Here is a 15081-nt window from a genome sequence, read left to right as displayed (position 1 = left end):
GGTTTATTCAGCAACAACTCCATTTTCAACTTCAACTTCTCCAACAACTTCTCCTTTCCCTCCCTTTTTCTTTCTGGCTCCTCCCCCACACTCTACAGGATCCCCCCTAGGACAAATGTCCTAACAAACAGCAAAGATTACTGGCTAGAATACAGCAGAGAGCATGGTCCTTGTTAAAATGATGATACTGAATGCATTTGTGTGTTTTCTTTCATGCCTGTCAATCAAGGCCTTCTTTTGCTTCTCACAAAACTAACTGAAGAACCTAAATGAACTCTGATTTTGTGAAGGTTACATAACCTACCAATTCTCTTTAGTTCTTTTATTTTTACTGTTCTTCTGGGGTGTCCTTCACATATTACCTACAAGATTTAAAGTAACCAGTTATTGTCTCAACAGCAGTGTAAAACAGTATGTTCACACAATCATTTGAGCCCCTGCTAGTCATGAATTTTGACCTATAGTGTCAGTATGTGCTGAGCTCAAGCCAAATTAGCTCTCTGTACTTGATCATAGTTTCAAACCTGCCAACTTGTCCCTATTTCCTCATTCACCTGAATGGGAAAATAAGGGCATGTTGGCAGGCTTGTAGTGTTTGTGACTGAGTGCAAATAGCCAGTCCAGGTGGCGTGCAGTCCATACTCTGCAACACTGGTTCTATCATTCAGGATCCTTTGAGTTGCAGCAGTTGTAGAATCCAGAAGAAAGAGTTGTGTTATGCAAGGACAAGAACATGGAGTTGAATCAGGAATATTAATGGGTTAATGAGACAGATATTATTTACAGAGAGGCAAGTGCAGTCTGCCTTCAGTGCTCTTGCTGCTGGCTGGCTGGTAGCCCCACCTATAAAAGTAACTAAAGCCCCATTGAAAAGCTGGCCTTGAATCAAGGAATGGGTTAACCAAAAACACCACAGCAGAATGTGTTGTTAGAGGGAGGGATCAGTCCTGGTTCTCCAAAAATTACAATACCATAGATTTAAAAGTCATGTGAATTGTTAACCGAACTGCCCCAAGGTTCTGGCTAGACACCTCAATTATGCTTTGGGCTTGAACTGGGAAATTAGCTTGGGGAGTTTCAGTATCATTTGGGCAAGTTTTGGTATATAGGAAAGAACAAGGATGCAGAAATACAGTTCAAAAGCTTTATTAAGGGTAGGATGGGGGTACAGAAGGTCAGAAGCTTAGGAAGGCAATGCAATAAATCTTGGCTAGTATTCTAACTGGAAATAATTTAGCTGAAGTCCTAACTGAAAGGCATTCAGTTTGGCTCAGGTTCTAAACTAGAGCTTGGCGTGCCATGAAAAATGCTTGGAAAGCAGAAAAAGTGAGGCAGAGAAAGGAGAGAAGCAATGAGGTTTTAGAAGGGTCAGACGTTAGTTCACCTATCCTTCCTGGATAGGTTGTTGCATTTGTTGCACGTTGGCAGGGAAGCCTCCTCAGGAGAAATCAGGCAGAAGAGCAAAGAAGAGGAACGAGGAGCAAAAGACTACAACCCACGTGTATGAGAGTCTGTAGGATAGTGATCCACAAAGGCCATGTGCTTTGGCTAGAGGTAGATATACCTTGAAACATGCCCTGCAGCAGTTTCCAAGGCATTCTGCTTATCCAAAGGGTAGCCAATTTCATGAAAGACAAAGAAATCTATTGCCCCTCAAACTTAATCACTCTGGGGGTAGCTTGCCTAACAAAGGCAGGAGCAAGCTATATAAATGTGACATATGTGGGTAATAGGGCTGTGCTTGGTTAACTATCTTAAGACCAAGTTTGGAAAGATTACACAGCTATAGTTTTTTATGAGCCTCTCCACTGAGTCCTTACCAGTCAATTTGTTAATTCATGATGAGTCTGGGAAATGTGTCGCTTTATCTGCATTATTCCCAAGAGTGCTTCACTGTTATCTCTTTTAGATGAGGAGATCCCTCCCATCAGTGAGTTACCTTTGAAGTAAAGTACCTTTTGATTTCTGCACAAATCTGCACGGACATCATGGTTTCGGTCTGTCTTGGTAGCTTAGACCTGAAGGCACGCTGCCGGAATAACCTGTGCTTTCAACCTGCTTTGAGCCAAGTTCTTTTGACTAGGGAGGGTAAAGCGGGTACTAAGATCATGAGTCCATGGTCCAGTGCAATTGAGACATTTGGGTAGAAGGGTGATCTCTGTGCTACCCCGAAATACGACTTGTTGGCAACAGAATGAAGCTCCAGAATGCAAGAAAATCTTTGAAGTACACATACAGTAGCTCAAATGTTGCCTAAGTATTGATTAGTTTGCATCAGAGTCGCAAGAGGTAAAAGCCCTATTCAGACAGAGCTTTTTAAAAACAATGTGTGAGTACAGCTGTCCCAAAGCGTTCTAGAAGCCCTGCCCTGGCACATCACTCACCCCCACACCGAACGCTCTTACAGTTAGAGTGAAGCTCTGAAGAGCCCAATGCCCTAACGGTGATGACAGACATTTTTATGATTGGCTTGTATATATAACAGGGTTATATATAATTCCTTGGCAAGGCTCTTAATGTAGCCTGCAGCAGAGTTTCTTCTAATCAAAGAGAAGAGAGAGGAAGAGGAAGAGGGAGAATGTGTTATGCTTAAGTGGATAATGCAGAATTTATACATTGTGCCTGAATACAACACAGTGAGCCTTCTTGGAAAATGATGTTCTGTCACTGCTGTGTTACTACGGGTAAGGCTATGCTCTGAATATTAGTACTACTAATTGCCTGAACAGAAGACACATGGAACAAAATTCCCATTTGCCAGTATCAGAGAATAGGGAGGTGCATATGGGATACTGGAGTCCCCAACATTTGCTTTGACATGAAGCAATGGAACACAGCAAAACTATGACATCTGAGAAACCTTGGTCACTGCACCTACAATGAATTTAACACATTTATAAGCACCTTAATATACAGCTACAATTGCTGTAGCTTTAAGCAAGGATGGGCTTTTTCATCACATCCAAATTAGCACCTGAAACACGTTCATCATAATGCCTTCATTTGGCTAAAAGATCAGAACTGCTAATGAGACTCATGTCATCAGATCTGCAGTAGCATGGACTGCTTTGGTGCCAGCCTCCTACACACAGCCTCTGCAATATGTCATCTTTTCTAATGTGTCATTTAATTATCTTTTTTGTCAGACATTCTAGGCAGTCATAAAGGGATGGATTCAAATAATTATGACCCTTCTTCGCCGTGCTCTACTAGTTCTAAGCAACACAAGAGAGTGTTGGAAAATATAAATGAAAATGGAGGGGCAGCCCAATGCATAGGTTTGTACCACACCAGAATGGTCAGAAAATGTATGCTGTACCCAAGACCTTCAGAGAACTTGGCAACAGTGTCAATTGACTGAAGTGTGGGAGAGTTACTACAACCCTGAGTTGCAGTAACTCCCTATTTATCCTTCAGCCACTGCCATTTTTTTCCAGGGGCTTGGGACAAAATATTCCTCACTACTGGCCCACCAGTTTTAGAAGCCCTTTTCCAACATACTTAACTGTAGCATGTAATGCTGGTTACACAGACGAGTGAATTCTGGAGCACTATCTGCATAAATGAGTGTGAGAGGAGAGTGACATTAAAGCAAGATTAATTAATTAATTTACTCCCACCCATCCCACAAGTGATTCAGGGCAGTTTACAACAAAAACAAACAAACAAAATATAGAAATAAAACAGCCTAAAAAAAATGATGCCATAAACAGGTAAAACCAAAGGCAACAGGGGAATTAGAGAGAGATCCCAAACTAAAGTCTCATCCAAAAGCCAATCTAAAGAAAAAGGCTGCATTCGCACAAAATGCAAAATTGGAGGGGAAGGGGCCTCTGGTTGAAATTTGTGTACATCCAAATGCAGACAACTGCAGTTGTCCCCCCACCCTTGACTTCAGTTTGTACCTTCGGTTTGTAGTGAGGTTCGCCACCTAGACCTCCAGTTTAGCGGTGCCAACATTGCGTCTGAACATGGCACCATAGTCTGACTGTTCTGCAACCAGAGACTGAAAGAGGAAGCTCTTCCCTCACTCTTAAGCTATACACACAACTGTGTGAAAGTGGGATAATGCAGCCCAGCCTGCTTTTGGGCAGTCATGAGAACCACCAGGCTCACTGGCGAGCCTGGTGGTTCTCTGGTGGCTAGCCCACCTAAAAACCACATGCTCCGCTAACCTAGGTTTTTGGGTCATGAGATGCCGTGGCGCACCTCCATTCTGTGGCGACTCACAAGGAGACCCCTGGCCGGGAGGCTCCATCAAGCCTCCCAGCCTTGGTGGTCTTCCCAGTATTTCCCACACACTGGGACTTCCAAGGGCTGGGCAGCCTCCATCCCCGCCACCCCTACCATAGCCGGTAGTCATGTGAGTGGCCAATCCAGCTGCCCAGGGCAGGTGCTCTGCTTGTGTGCAGGGAGAACAGGCTAAGCATGCTCTCCCCTCACTAACCCTCCCAGCACGTCACACTAATCATGTGAAGCGCCTCCCTGGCTGCTATTGGCTGCTGGGGCTGGCCTTCAGTAAAGAAAGAAGCCCAGGCAGCTAGTTCTCCCTCCTCCATAGTCTTGCTGACTGCAGAGAGGGAGCTCTCCCTTACATCCAAATTCAGACAGAAGAGCAGGTGTGGGGGGTAGGTTCTGCGTTATGTGCAAATGTGGCCAAAGGCTTTAGCTGGCACATAAAATAGGTGGTGAGAAAAACATGAATCTCAAGGGGAGTGATTTCCTAAGCTGACTACATTAAAATACCTCTCCCATGTTTACTTTGAGATAAGTCTGCAAGGGGGTTGGTCCACAAATTATTGTAAGGGGCAGGTGGGCACTCAAGTACCTTGGGACGAAATTTAGTTGGTGAACGTGGTAAGTACCTCAACATCACATCCATATGGGAACTGGCAGTTTCCTATTAGTCCATAGCTGCAAGCATCACCAAGCCAAACACAGGTTTCTTTAATGAACATAAGCACAGAATCCTATGCTATTATCGTATAAGGCATTCTGATATAATACTTTGTCAACCTAAAGGCATATGGAAAGGAGTCTTCCCCGAACCTCACTCACATACTCTTCATCTGTCTAATGGATATGAAGTTGCTACAATAGGAGGAGACAAGACAGCAAGAGATTCAAGTGCATCCCAATGTGCTGAGAAAAGTTACCCATGAATTAATGACTGATTAATGGGTCTTATCTTCATGTTCATTGTCTAACTGATCATCTCATTTGGAGACAAAATGCAGGTTCCTACAACCTGTGACTAACCAAGGCAAATGTGGTCTATTAATCATGGATAGTGAATGGCCCACCAGGATCTTAAAACTCCTGGTGTTTTTACTGCCTCTCTCCTATTGCTGAAGGAGGAGACTGTCAAGTACTTGGTGAACCACAATACATATGTCTGATTGATGTATATGGCTTTGTGGGTCGTAAGATGAGAAATCAGACCTAACACTAGTAAGCCATGCGTTGGGCACATCCAGACTTGGCTATTGTAAAATGCTTTATGTGGGGCTATCCTTGAAAATGGTTCAGAAACATCAGCTTGTGCAAAATGTGACTGCCAGATTGCTGATGGGTGTGAGCCATTGGAGCCTATCACATTTATCTTATATCAATTACACTGGCTAGCAGTTCACTTCTGGGCCCAACTCAAGACTATATGGTTTCGGTTTCTTCCCATATGTACCCGCCCAAGCCCTAAGATCATCATTGTGGGCCTTGCTGTCTGGTTTGCCGCTAACACAAATCCAGCTAATGGTAACCAGGCCTTCTCTGTGGTGACCTTGCAATGATAGGGTTTCCTGTCCAACAACGTATGTCAAGGTCCCATGCTTGTTTTTTTTAAAAAAGAACCTTTTCCTTAATTTCAGCCAACTTTTGATTAATATCAAGGTTGATTTTATATGGTGATTCTATTCTGCTTTTTTCACATGGATTTCTAGTTTTAGTTACTATAAACTGCTTCCTGTGCACTTGTTTATAGAAAAGTGGTACAGAAATATATTAAATAAATCATTCAATAAAGAATTCTTCACCTTCACCACCCCTAGAGTTAAAACAAGTCAGGATATCACACCAGGATAATCTGATATCCTGATTTGTTTTAACTACTATTATTTCACCAGGGATAGGCAATCTTGGCTCTCCAGCTATTGTTGACCTACAACTTCCATCAATTGTGGCTGGGGATGATGGGAGTTGCAGTTCAACAACAGCTGGAGAGATAAAGTTGCCTACCTCTCACTTAAACTGTAGCTCCCCATGTTTGTATGTAATATATATCAAACTTCAGCTTCCTATTAAGGTGAAGTGGAAGCTTTCAATCTATTCCTCCCATTTGCAACAGGGGGGAAAGGGAGCATGCATGGCTTTCATAGGCTTATTCTTGTAGCGGGACGTCATGGTTTCCTATTATGTCTGAATCTGCCACAATCTTCAGCAATTACAGTAGATGCACTAAAAATAATTTGAGCAAGCTGGACATAATTGCCCAACCTTGGCTGTTCCTGGGGAGATAGCATACACTTCATGATTTTGCTCCTGTGTACAGTTGGGAAGGCTTTATATATGCTTGGCTTTCTGAGAAAAGATGGATGGTTCCTAGTTTATTGGCTACATAGGACTAATTCCTGGCCTCAGGAGAGCTCCATATATCTTGATATACAAATAACACATGGATTGTAATAGACGCTAAAATCTGCTGTTTTCACTGACATTCTAAACAGATACTTGTTACAAAAATTAGATGTAATATCCCTGTTTGCATGAGTGCCTCTTTGCAAGGCAGGAAGGAGCACAGAAAGACAATATGGCAATCACACAGATGCAAAGCTTCCCTTACACAAAATAGGATGTGAATGACAATGGAATTCCTTCATCTTGTACTTGGAAGCTCTTAAGAACAAAGACAATCTCTCTTTTTGACAATCAGAGATGGGGAAAAAAGAGTTTCCCCTCACTTGATTATTCTTTTTGTCTCACTTCCCCAATAGCCACTTGTGAACTTTTTTGGGACTCAGTGCAACTTACAGATTAATTACTATTGCTTTACAATCCATGACATATGCAGAGAAATATACACATCAGCTTCTTTTCCTTATCAAGGTTTTCTTCAGAGAAACAATGCTTTTGTTAATTCACTTTGCGCTATAAGGCTTCAGAGCTGAGCTGACACCTCAGAACTTGGAACTGTACAAAAAAGAAAAATAACCCAACCCTCTTAGTTCTTTCATAATAGTTATTCCTAAAATAGAAAGTGTAAGTTATTCCTGGGCAAATCTTAGCCATATGTCACCAACGCCTGTTTGAGTCTGAAATAGCCAACAAACAACATGTTCTGGATATGTTTCACAGTATCTGGTATATTATTCATTCTTGCTTGTGGTACTCCTAAATAGTAACATCTTTTGCATTCTGTGCAGCTGTACAGCAGTAAGAAAAAATTGACAAGGAATATGATCTCTCTTATGGAGAACTTTAAATCACTAATGTAAAGAAGCCATACTTAGTGCACTTTGGCAACTATCCAGTGCAAACAGGGGCCCCGGTCAACACAAGAGGTCTATCCCATTATCCCTTTTATGGTACATGGAATAAAGGACAATACATGGGGCAAAGAGCAATATTAGTCAAATGCAATATTAATAAGGTAGTGCAAAGCTAAAATCAATATACAAAGCCTCTATAAAGAGGCTACCAGCCCCCTTTCTCCCATGATTCCACTAGTGCATCAGAATTCCCAAGATTTTAGCCAGCTCTCCTATAGCACTATGTCTTACATAAGAACATATGAAGAGTCTTGCTGGATCAGGCCCATGGCCTACCTGGTACAACATCCTATTTGCCAGAGTCGCCTCACAAACAGGAGATAAATGCATGCCACCTCTGCTGCTGTCACTCCTGTTGGAGCTAGGACCCTGGCAGCATCAGCTCTCAGCTGCAATGTCTCATAACCGCCCAGAGATGAAAGTTTGGGGCGGTATACAAATTTGATAAATAAATAAATAAAATAATAAAATAATAGTGACCGCTGGCGGGGTTAGAGTCATGGATAAAAGTGCTGGAGTCCTCCCCTCTTTGTTCTTCCAGTGTTAATCTCCATTTTGTCTCTCCAGAGATGGCTGTTTGTTTTGGTCTCTCTCTTCAGCCATGAGCTATAGCTGAAATTAAGCTGCAGGCTTTTTCACATTTGTTTGTAACCTTTTCTTTAAAAAAAATCGTTGTAGTTCTTCAACCCTAAAGAACTGTCTTGAGACCTCTTGCTCTGCTGCTTTCTCGCCAAACTGGTTTTGCTTTGCTATTTGGGGACTGAACTGCCATTCTTCCCCTACAACTCCTGCTGCTGTCTACTGAACCCACATGGTTCATAGCAAGTGGGGCGGGAGGTGGGGGTGACAAAGTAAACTAATCTAAGAACATATGGACTACTTCATTCAAAAGTACATGATGATACAAAACAGACCTCTATCTAACTGCTGGCTACATGGTGGTCAGAGAGAGACCTATAGAAGCATGTTGCACAGAGAGAGTGAAAACATTCTGGGAAGAAGCAGGAGGAGGAGGAGGAAGTCACTCCCAGGAAGTTCCTGAGTACATTCTATCAATTGAGGGGGTCATAGAGGCCGAGATAAACAGGAAAGAGGAGACCCTCACTGACTATATCTACTCCCAATGTCCTTGGTGGTCATTAGGGTTACTGGTGCAAAAGGTCAATGCCATCTAGAGCTCGCTCTCCAACATAAATATCCATATATGCAGTCTAAAGTGATCCAAATCCTTTCAACCACCTCAACAAACCACCTGCATGGGCAGTGGTTTCCAGCATGGGTAGACCTGACCTTTGTATTTGCTTGTGGTGGTATTGGCCAATATTCGCAGTGACATTTTTCTTTGTGAAATCTAGCTCAGAGTTTCTTAATCTTGGGCCGGCAGATGTTGATGGACTACAACTCCCATCATCCCTAGTCACAAGCTGGGAATGATGGGAGTTGTATTCCATCAACATCTGGGGGCCCAAGGTTAAGAAACCCTGATCTAGCTAAACATGAGTAACTACTCCAAAGACTGGCTTACCTGCTGTGCAGCACTCTGCTGATCCAAGAGCAGGGTATGTGTGCTGACTCAGTCCATTACTAAGTGGTGTCCACTCCTGTTACCAAACTTGCAGAGTCTCCAGGGTGACTGAGCCAGTGCTGAAGCACCACCTCTGCCACGAGTCACTTCCACGCTGATAAAATTTAGGGAACGAAACCAGCACAATCCCTGCTTTTGGATTAGTGGAGCGCCGCTGCATGGAACTGTATTTACCGAAATAGAATATTTCTCTGAATTTAAGATGGCACCCTTAACAATACAGGTTAACTACAGGTTATATTTGCATTTACCCAAAATAAAGAGGACTCTGAATTTAAGACAATCCCCCCCAATTTGTAACATCAAAGAACTTGGAAGAAACCTACTCTTGAAGTCAGGTCAATATGGTATGCAAGCCACGTTGAGCAATTCATTGCAGATTGAATGTTGTCAGTTAGCTACTCCACATTCATGACAAAAGCAAATACTTTCCAGCATCCTAAAACAGCATCCTCAAACTGTCTATTTAGCAAGCTAAACAGATCTGGATTTGAAATGTTGGAAACTATCTGCAAAAGGAATCATTTTATTAAAAATCTTTTGAATAGCACTTGGCAAACTAATGTGTTTTACATCTTTATCGTGTATGACCTCATAATACCCTTGTGAGATTTGTAATTATTAATCAAATTTTACAAATGGGAAACTGAGGCTGGGACATTTGTTAGGAAAACCACACAGCTCCAATTCCAAATCTCTAATCCAGTGGGCCATAGCAGCTCTCTTGCATATCTCTTATTCTAAATATAAAGACATCCCAGCAAGCAAGCGATGTTGAGTTATTTCAGAAATTGTTCTTCAGTAATGAAGGAACATCTTCAAAATGGACTGTAGCAGATGCAGCTTTAAAGCACTATAATTCCCCATCAGTGGAAACCAAATAACAGAGTCCAACAGCTGCCTAATAACAATGCAAGGCAGTGAGCATAACGTTTTTGTCTGTTATTGCCTTAACATCCTTCCTTACTTTCTAGAGGAGTGGTGTGTATTTAAATTAACCTTTGTATGAAATGAGATTGTTATTAATTTTCCTAGCTGTATTTGCAGAGCCTGTGGGCTGTGGTGAACACCAGTATAATCAATTTGTGTGATATTTGAGCATAAACTCACTAATTCTCCCTGTCTCCATCTCTCTTCTTTACAGCTCTCTAACAAGTATTCAGATTCGGTGTCCTTTCTCACGACCAACCGACGAGAAGGGCTCCAGAGCAGGTGATGGGGAAGGTGAGTTAAATTTGCTTTCCCTGCAGATGACTGCTCCTCCTGTGCTGGGCACCCAGACAGCGGAGAGGGTCGAGGGCAGGGATGTATTGTCCTGGCCCCCAGAAATACCATAATGCACCACAGGAATGTGAAGTGCATCATGGGGACCCCCCCGCCCTCCCTGGGCTCCCTGCAGTCTAGCAGCCATGGCTGTAAGCAGCTGCGGCTCACACACAACGAGTGCTCTCCTAACCTCATTTTGAAGGGAGGCTTCTTAGGCAGGTTTGCCACTATGGTGCTGCCAGGATTGGGCCCAATTCCAGTGGTTCACATGCATGTGCGAAACTGGATTGGGCTCTCTTAGCCTGGTTTTGCACGCATGTGTGAATAACCTCTCTGTTTAGTTTTCTGCCCTAGCATGTACTTTTGTCAGATATGTCTATCTTATGTTTCTTTTTAGATTGTGAGCCCTTTGGGTCCAGGGATCCATCTTATTTATTTATTATTTCTCTGTGTAAACTGCCCTGAGCCATTTTTGGAAGGGTAGTATAGAAATCGAATTATTATTATTAATTATTTTTATTTACACAGTCAGACAGGTGTTATTGACTGGCTTGTTTTATCCAGACATCGAGTCCTTCCCAAGGACCTGGGATGGCTGAATTTCATTGTCAATGTTGTTGCTGTTGTTATAGATATCGATGCAGATTATTATTATTATTATTATTATTATTATTATTATTATTATTATTATTATTATTATTCCTGGTCATAATCTTTTTAACACAACCATTTTAAGCAAATGCTTAAGAAGCATAAAGGACTTTCCTTGTTCCAGCCCTCTTTCTTACCTCCAGCTTAGTTTGCTGCCTTCATATCAACTAGATAGCTAAATCAGAAGCATTGTAACAGGTTTCTGAGTCTGGGACCTCAGATGTTATTGTAATATAGCCCCCATCATACTCAGCCACAGTGGTCAAAGGAGTAGGAATCTAAAAGCATCTAGGGATGCAAAATTGGGACCTCTTGCATTATTATTTTTACATTTATATCCTGCTCTTCCTCCAAGGAGCCCAGAGCTGTGTACTACATACTTGAGTTTCTCTTTCACAACAACCCTGTGAAGTAGGTTAGGCTGAGAGAAGTGACTGGGCCAGAGTCACCCAGCTAGTTTTATGGCTGAATGGGGATTTGAACTCAGGTCTCCCCGGTCCTAGTCCAGCACTCTAACCACTACACCACGCTGGCTCTCATTATGACGTGGATCACAAGATAATCTGTAGACCAGCACATGGTATGTAAATAGGTTCCGGGAGGTTTTCACTCCTGATCCTACATTACATTTTTGCTACACAGAAGCTCAGAATAGGCCATGTCCACATGTGAGAATGCAGCCTGGGTGGCTTTTTCCCTATTAAAGAAAGGTAACAGATGCCTGAGGATCAAACAGAACATTGCTTAAGTACATAATTGAACCTAGAATATTTGGTTTTCTATTTAGCAAATACCACCAAGATCAAGCCCCTCATGGACTAGAGCTACAGTTTGGGGGAGGACTGTTGTTAACCCTTTGCCTGAGCCATGGTTCCAATCCAGACACCCAACCCACCCCCATCAGCAGTTGCAATTTACCTGGAATAAAAGCTCCCTTTGGTGCCAATGTCTAGAGTCAAACGAAGCACTTGCACTCAACTTCTTAGGTAACAGTGTTCATCCCAGGTTCTCAGATTCTGGAGTTGTGTGCATGTGCATGTGTGAGACAGAGAAATAGATTGATTCACACGATATGGCTCAGCAGCACCTCTGCTGAGAGTGCACCTCTCAGGATGTCCTGATGCCCTCCTGGTGCATCCCTTGACTGTGTGTGGGGCGGGGGGGGGCCTGTACATCTGAATAACTTCTAAGCACATGTTCCAAATAGCTTCTCTTCTAGGCATGTAGCAGCTACATGAGCAGGGAGAATCTGGACTGGAACGACGGCTTGGGCAAATAGTTCTGATGGGCGCACTTTTGGTGTGCCCCTTCCTGTTCACATGTGCTGCTGGGCCATATGGTTTGAACTGGCCCAGAGAGACTGACCAACCAGTGAAAGGGCTGTGAGTGCTGGGACTCTGGGTGTGATCACTGCTGCTAGAAGAAAAGCAGTGAGTAGGGATCACTCAATTCCCAAACCATGCATATCTGCATATTCTCCCTCTCTCATTCTCTTTGAGACCTGTAGTAGAAACTCTGCACAAACTGTTAGATAAAGGAGTTGCTCATATCCTGTCTGTTAGGTTTGTTTGCTTATTTATTTATTTATTTATTTATTTATTTAACACATTTTTATACCGCCCATAACTTGTGTCTCTGGGCGGTTTACAAGAAGATAAAAACAACATTAAAACTTTAGTTAAAAACAAAACCAAGAAATTTAAAACACAACAATTTAAAAATTTAAAAACAATATTCTCAAACAACATTAAAAACAATCAAAACAGTATCAGTTAAAAGCCTGACTGAACAGATGTGTCTTTAAAGATGTTTTAAAAATTGTCAGAGATGGAGAGGCTCTTATTTCATTAGGGAGTGCATTCCAAAGCCTAGGGCAGCAACGGAGAAGGCCTGTCCCTAAGTAGCCAGCAGATGAGCCGGTGGCAAATGCAGACGGACCTCTCCAGATGATCTCAATGGGCGGTGGGGTTCATGCTGAAGAAGACATTCTCTTAAATACCCAGGGCCCAAGCTGTTTAGGGCTTTATAGGTTATAACTAATACCTTGTATTTTGCCCGGAAATATATCAGCAGTCAGTATAACTCCTTCAATACAGGTGTAATATGGTCTCTCCTAGATCACCCAGAGACCAGCCTGGCTGCCGCATTCTGAACAAACTGTAGTTTCTGGACTACGTACAAGGGCAGCCTCACATAGAGCGCATTATAGTAATCCAGTCTGGAGGATACCAGCAGATGTACCACTGTTTTGAGGTCATCTATCTCAAGAAACGAACGCAGCTGGCGTATCAGCTGAAGCTGATAGAAGGCACCTCTGGCCACTGCCTCAACCTGGGACACCAGGGAGAGGCTTGGATCCAGAAGGACCCCCAGACTGCGTACCTGTTCCTTTGGGGGAAGTGTGATCCCATCCAGAACAGGCAGATCAAAATCATCTCCCGAGTTTTGACCCCACACAATGAGTACCTTTGTCTTATCTGGATTCAGTCTCAGTTTGTTATCCCTCATCCAGCCCATTACCAACTCCAGACAGGCATTTAGGGAGGTTATGCCCTCTCCCAATGATGCTGACATGGAGAGATAGATTTAGGTGTCATCGGCATACTGATAGCACCCTGCACCAAATCTCCTGATGATCTCTCCCAGCGGTTTCATATAGATGTTAAACCACATCGAAGACAATACGGACCCCTGAGGGACACCATACAAAATTTCAGATTTTGAAGAACAACAGTCTCCAGGGGACACCAGCTGGAACCTGCCCGAGAGGTAGGCGTGGAACCATAGCAGAGCAGTGCCTCTCACTCCCAAGCCCCTCAGATGCTCCAAAGGATACTATGGTCGATAGTATCGAAAGCTGCTGAGAGGTCCAAAAGGACCAACAGAGTCACACTTCATCTGTCAATTCCCAGTTGGAGATCATCCATCAGGCCGACCAAGGCAATCTCCACCCCATAGCCCACCCAAAAGCCAGTCTGAAAAGGGTCTAGATAATCAGTTTCCTCCAGGACTGTCTGGAGTTGGGAGGCCACCACCCTCTCAGTTACCTTGCCCAGCCACAGAAGGTTGGAGACAGGCCTGTAGTTAGGAACATAGGAACATAGGAAACTGCCATATACTGAGTCAGACCATTGGTCTATCTAGCTCAGTATTGTCTTCACAGACTGGCAGCGGCTTCTCCAAGGTTGCAGGCAGGAATCTCTCTCAGCCCTATCTTGGAGAAGCCAGGGAGGGAACTTGAAACCTTCTGCTCTTCCCAGAGCGGCTTCATCCCCTGAGGGGAATATCTTGCAGTGCTCACACATCATGTCTCCTATTCATATGCAACCAGGGCAGACCCTGCTTAGCTATGGAGACAAGGCATGCTTGCTATCACAAGACTCAGCTCTGAGGGATCCAAGGTAGGCTTCTTCAGAAGCGGTCTAATAATTGCCTCCTTAAGACTAGGAGGCATTCTACTTTCCCTTAGAGACGCATTTATAATCTCTACCAGGCCTTCTACAACAACCCCCTTGCCAGATAGTATAAGCCATGTCGGGCAAGGTTGAAGTTCCCACAGGGAGTGGGGAAAGGAAAGGAAGAAATCCTTCCAAAGCAATATTTCATCTCTATCTGCCCAGGTTCATGTGTGCAGCATGAGGTGTATGAAGCTGCAACAGGAAGATTGCCTCATGCTCTCCTGTCAAAGAGGTGGTTGGTACTGGGTTGGGAGGGGGATCCTAAATGGTGATCCAAGTTCAAACATTTTGAGGAACATTTACACTTTATCCAACAAGATACTCTTCTCCGAAAAGAAGAGTGTGCGAAGCAGCTGTATGGTCGTGTGTGTGTGTGCGTGTGTGTGTGTGTGGCGGTGGGGAGGACACAGTGAACAAGCAACCTGCAAGCTGAAAGGGGGGAAAGTCTCACCTGCACCCCCTTAGCAATACTGGGCCTTTACTTGTGGCATCATAATGATGCTGTGCATGAATGTGTACTTTGGCTTATGATGACAAAGCTTTCTCATTGACAGAAAGACTTGTTGACTCAAGGAGG

General features: G+C 43.4%; 1 long non-coding RNA gene across 1 annotated transcript in view; it reads left to right on the top strand.

The window, feature by feature from the left end:
* LOC128352331 (uncharacterized) overlaps nucleotides 1-15081 on the top strand; it is a 45608-nt gene that overhangs the window by 11941 nt on the left and 18586 nt on the right. The window contains exon 2 of the long non-coding RNA XR_008320325.1: nucleotides 10274-10353. This is a non-coding gene — a long non-coding RNA (uncharacterized LOC128352331). The remainder of the gene's footprint in view (nucleotides 1-10273; nucleotides 10354-15081) is intronic.

The sequence above is a fragment of the Hemicordylus capensis genome, chromosome 3 (genome assembly GCF_027244095.1).
Source record: "Hemicordylus capensis ecotype Gifberg chromosome 3, rHemCap1.1.pri, whole genome shotgun sequence".
Classification (NCBI taxonomy): Eukaryota; Metazoa; Chordata; class Lepidosauria; order Squamata; family Cordylidae; genus Hemicordylus; species Hemicordylus capensis.
This window is presented reverse-complemented; position numbering and strand designations above follow the sequence as displayed.